Raw genomic sequence first — 5,708 nt, forward strand, 5'->3', positions numbered from 1 at the left:
TGATCTCCACGGCCACCTGATCTCCAGGACCAGCTGCCCTCCAGGACAACCTGCCCTCCAGGACCTCCTGATCTCCAGGACCACCTGATCTCCAGGGCCACCTGCCCTCCAGGACCTCCTGATCTCCAGGACCACCTGCCCTCCAGGACCACCTGCCCTCCAGGACCACCTGATCTCCACAGCCACCTGATCTCCAGGACCAGCTGCCCTCCAGGGCCACCTGATCTCCAGAACCATCTGCTCTCCAGGACCATCTGCCCTCCAGGACCTCCTGATCTCCAGGGCCACCTGATCTCCAGGGCCACCTGCCCTCCAGGACCTCCTGATCTCCAGGACCACCTGATCTCCAGGACCACCTGCCCTCCAGGAGCACCCGATCTCCACGGCCACCTGATCTCCAGGACCACCTGCCCTCCAGGAACAGCTGCCCTCCAGGACCACCTGATCTCCAGGGCCACCTGCCCTCCAGGACCTCCTGATCTCCAGGACCACCTGATCTCCAGGACCAGCTGTCCTCCAGGACCATCTGCCCTTTTAATAAAAAAAAAAAGATAAAAGAAAAAAAGATTGGGGAATTTAAGGCTAATAAGATGCAAAAAGGTAAAGGAAGAAGCTTATTAATGTGGGCTTTGTCAAAAGCTAATGAGCAGGGAGGGAAGTGCTCTTGAAATGAAAACTTTGGATTAATTAATTAAAGTGAGAAGTCTCTGGTTTATAGTCAATGGGATGATGTGAAATTCTTTAACAAATCCCAGAGAATTCTAATACAATGTAGGGAACCCTGTGACCAATATTTTCAGCCTGGTTTTTGACCAGAGAGTGTGGCTGATGTCATGATCTCTTTTCCCTCTAGGTTTTATCTTAAAAGAGATGGGGGAAATCTTTCTTTTTGATGAAAGATTTTATTGTAGGGCTGGAGAGCTGGCTTAGCAGTTAAAAGCTTGGGGCCACTCTTCCAGAGGACCCAGGTTTGATTCCCTGCACCCAGGTTTGATTCCCTGCTCACAACCATCTATAACTCCAGCCTCAGGGGATCTGATGCCCTCTTCTGGCCTCTGTGGGCACCACATTCAGATGGTACACAAAATAGATGGAGGCGACACAATCACATAAAACAGAAAAATAAATAAATCATTTTGTTCTGGCTGAGGATGACTAGGGAAGAGAGTGAAGGAGGTGATTTAAAAAGGAGGGAAGGTTGAAGACAGATGAACGCAGCAGGCTGAGAAAAGTTAGGGTCTCAGAATTTTATCTTTAGTCCCACACATTAGAGTTTTCTTCTTATCTTTAAATTTCTAAGATTCTTATTTTCAATTAAAAACAATTACTTTTTCATTATTACCACTGGATTACTCATCTATTTTGCTGGTTTTTTTTCCCTATGTTGTTGTCTTTCTGGTGTGGGAGGTCCTTCTGTTTATGTGTTACTTATAGTTACATAGTTATAAGTAACTATGGCTTTTATGGAAATTTCAACCTTCTGCCTTCTGGAAGGGTTTGTTTTGAATAAGTGTGATATTTTGATACACAGATTAATGGAGATGGGTTAGTTTAGGATATAAGAGTTAGCCAAAAATATGCTCAAGCTACTGGCTAAGCAGTTATTTTAATAATTAGTTTCTGAGTGATTATTTCGGGGGTCTGGGCAGCCAGGAATGAACAAGCAACCTCCTACAACACATGAACATTATAGACGCAGAATAAAAGATGGCTGGAACTGCATTGGTGGGCAGGTTAGCTGATGAGGCACAGTAGGAGCACAACTCTCTAGGATACTGTGATACAGTCCGAAGGGTTTGCCTAGCAGAAGGATGTCAGATCAGATGGGGAAGCAGTCAACAAGTAGTCAATGGCCACTAAGGGACTAAAGAGAGACCAAGATGATTTTGGCCTTGAATCTGCAACATTATTATTATTATTCTCCAAAGATGCACAGGGGTTTATTTTTCCTAGGGACCATGAAATTTTGGGAAACTAGCTTGGGTTAGGAACTGACTTCACTGTATTTTCTGTCATGTGGGAAGAGACTCATATCTCCACTCCTCTACCTGTCTCAGCACACGCAGAGGGTGGGTCCTTGTGGTCACAGACAGGCTCTCATGTTTCTCATTGGTTTCGGAGGGAGAGAGTCCATGATGATGATGGAATGAAGGCCTGGTCACAGGCGCAGAGAGAGAGAAAGAGAGAGAGAGAGAGGCAACTCTTTACAGTTATAGAGTTCTAACCAATCAGCTTTGTAGACTCTTTGACACATGTGCACATACACACACACATACACATGCATGTACACATATGCATGTATTCGTGCACAGTGTACACAATACACACACATGGACATGCATGCAAATGAACACTCACACATGTACATACACGTACAAACATTCACACATGTGCACAAACACACACACACACACACACATCTTTTCTCCTCTGGAAATTTTAGTTCACATTTAGTTCACACACCAGAGTCTTGATCAATACAATTTGCTATCCCACTTCCTTTTATTTTAATAGAAATTAGCCACCAGAAATTGATAAAGGAAAATAGATTTACTTACACTCTGGCCTAAGGGGTGGTGTGGGGAGAGGCCTACATTTCTCTTCATTGTACCTGTGATCATCTTCTAATTCACAGAAACCATGAGACAAAGGCTAGAACATCTGTTAACTGTGAGACAGGTTAACTAACCCTTTCCTGAGGAAATGAGGTTCTGGGCTTTGGTTGTCTCTACTCATTATGTTACAGGTTTTTAATTCAAGTCTAGGCTAAGGAAAATGGGATCTTAGTGGTCTCATGCTTTTCTTCTTCTTCTTCCAGGTATTCCGTGGGTTAGAAACTATTCTCATGTGGCCCAATGAAGGAGAGAGTCAGAGCAAGGAAACAATAGATTCTATTCCACAATGAGAAAAAAGGGGGAAGACTTGGGAATCTGCACAGGTTTGAGGGGGCACACCAAAGTACGGAGGAAATGTGGGCGGCACAACGATGAGAAGGAAGCTGGACACAGCTCCCTCGGGGCTGTGGGAAGTGGAGTCTCCACCTAGAAGCAGTTCTCCATTCGCAGAGTAGGCTGAGTCTTCAAGAGTAGGCTGCTCAGCAGGAAGGTACTGAGTCCAGCGAATAGGGAGCCAAGTCAACAGTGCAAAGTGCAACACAGAAAAAGATCCCAGCTCAGCTGCTGAACCCAGAGACACGGAGATGGGTAAAATGCCAGAGAAAGACTTCAAAAGTTTACTGGTAAAAGTGATCAGTGACCTTGAGGGAGGTACAGATAAGAAGATGAATTCTATCCAGACCCAGAGAAGAAAGGTATTGCAGGAGGCCACTAGTTAGCTCCTGGCTGCTCAGCCCCAAAATAACCACACAGAAACCATATTATTTGCAATACTGTTTGGCCAATATTTCTGGCTAACTCTTATATCCTAAACTAGCCCATCTCCATTAATCTGTGTATTGCCAAGTAACTATGGCTTACCAGGTGAAGTTCTGTCCCAAGCATTTGCCTCTGTCAGGGCTACATGGCATCTCTTTGACTCTGCCTTCTTTCTCCCAGCATTCAGTATAATTTCCCCTGCCTTGCTCTACTTTGCCCTATCACAGGCCAAGACAGTGTCTTTATTCATTAACCAAAAAAAGCAACACATAAACAGAAGGACCTCCCACACCAGAAAGACAACAACATAGAAAAAAAAAACCCAGCAAAATGGATGAGAAATCCAGTGGTAATAATGAAAAAGTAAGCAACATAAAAGAAAAAGTCTGAAAGAAAAGGCTTCCTGGGTGATTTATCCATTGCACTTGGGATGTGCTGACCCTTGTGATTTTCCCAAGTTCAGGAAACTTGACTGCATAATTTGTGGTAGTTGGGGACTGTGTTCCTGCTCCACCCCTCCCCCCCAAAAAAAACCCCAGAAAATGATATCATCCACAAAGCAGTGCAGGAAAGGCTAAATGTCTTGAGGACAATTGAGTAAGGAGAGCTAGGAAGGAATCTGCCGTATCCGACACAGCAAACCAGCAACGAGAAAGAAGCAGAACAGACAAATCAAACAAACAGAAAAACAACTAATAAAACTAGAATCAGGGGCTGGAGAAATGGCTCAGCAATTAAGAGCACTTGTTGCTCTTCCAGGGGACCCAGGTTTTGTTTCTAGGCCCACATGGAGGCTCACAATCACTTGTAACTCCAGTTTTCAGGAGATCTGCTGCCCTCTTCTGGCCTCTGTGGGCACTGCATGCACACACTGGTCAGACACACATCCAGGCAAAACATCTTATAGACATAAAAAAAATAATGTTAAAAAAGAGAAGTGGACAGTTTCATCAAATTAAAAACTTCTTGGAAAGATGCCACACGAGGATGCTGAGAAGGTAAACTTTTTCTTTTCTTTTTAAAGACAGGGTCTCACTCTGTAGACCAGGCTGTCCTCAAACTCATGAGATCGGCTTGCATCTGATTCCGGAGGGATTGAAGGCGTGCACCGCTATGCTTGGGAAAGGGGAGTTTCTGATTGGGAGAGACAGTGGAAGAGTTTTCATCTGACAAAGGATTGGGTTTGGACTTGTAAACTCTGAAAACAAGGACTGCGGCTCACCAGGTGCAGGGCTGATCGGCTACCTGCGCCATGCTTCCTGCCAGGATGACAATGGACTAACCCTCAGAACGATACATCAGCCCCAGCAAAATGCTTTACTTTGTAAGAGTTGCCATGGTCGTGGTGTCTCTTCACAGCAATAGACTAGGACATTACTGTACTGTATAGTTTTTCATTTTAATGTCGGGGAAAAATGGATGAAAGGTTCTTGGGAACTCTGTTTTCCCCTCCAACTGCATCTGAAGTAAGAAATCATCTTATTAAAAATTTCATCCCAGAAAATAAGTAAGAAAGCATCTGTGTTGAACCCAAACCCACAAAGGCACCTGGAGGAACTCAGTTGTGCTTGGAATGAGAGCAGGGTTTCCAAAATCAAAATGAAATTAGAGCTGGCATCTCTTTAGTACATGAGACACCCCAGGGTGCTCTGCTGGGTAGCACACTCACTACCTCATCTCATCTTTATTGACTTTGTCCTTCTGATAGTTTCCCTCATTAGAGATGCTACCTCAATTTCATCAGCAGTAAAAGGGTGATAATGGCTGTCTATGGGGTTGATATGAGGTGCTAAATGGATCTTGACACATCATACGCATAAACCAGCTTCTGACATCTTGATGGTGCTGACATAGCATGAGGTGCCAGTATGGGAATGCATCCCTAGTCCCAGGCCACAGTTCTGTCTTCTTTATCTCGGCTTTGAGGGATACACAAATGCATCATAGGCTGAATTATTCCAGAACTGAAAAAGCATGATGAAAGAAAAACACAGTGCATGAGCGGTAAGCTGGACTTCAGATAAACACAAATTAAGGGTGTGAATGAAGCAATGGGCACAGTAAAACTTTGGGGCAAATTTTTCTGTAGTCAAGGGATAGTATGAAATGATGTTAAGAATAAAAATTCAGAGTAGAATAGTTCTAGATTTCCAGAGACGTTAGGGAGACAGAGTGGAGAGGGTCCACTTGTCCTCCGTGTATCTCTCTCTATTATAAATAGTTCAGTTCTATAGAATATTTGTACCAGCTAGTGGACCTACCTAGATCCGCTCTATTGAATTCCCTGACTTTTTCCTCTCACTCTTTCTCTATTGTAGGATTTCACCCATGTAT

At 44.1% G+C, this 5,708-nt stretch overlaps 1 pseudogene; it reads left to right on the forward strand.

Moving 5' to 3' along the window:
- The first annotated feature begins 3,738 nt into the window (after window positions 1–3,738).
- LOC113458184 lies at window positions 3,739–3,893 on the forward strand (annotated as a pseudogene).
- The last annotated feature ends 1,815 nt before the right edge of the window (window positions 3,894–5,708 follow it).

This window comes from Microtus ochrogaster, unplaced genomic scaffold, assembly GCF_000317375.1.
Source record: "Microtus ochrogaster isolate Prairie Vole_2 unplaced genomic scaffold, MicOch1.0 UNK6, whole genome shotgun sequence".
NCBI lineage: Eukaryota > Metazoa > Chordata > Mammalia > Rodentia > Cricetidae > Microtus > Microtus ochrogaster.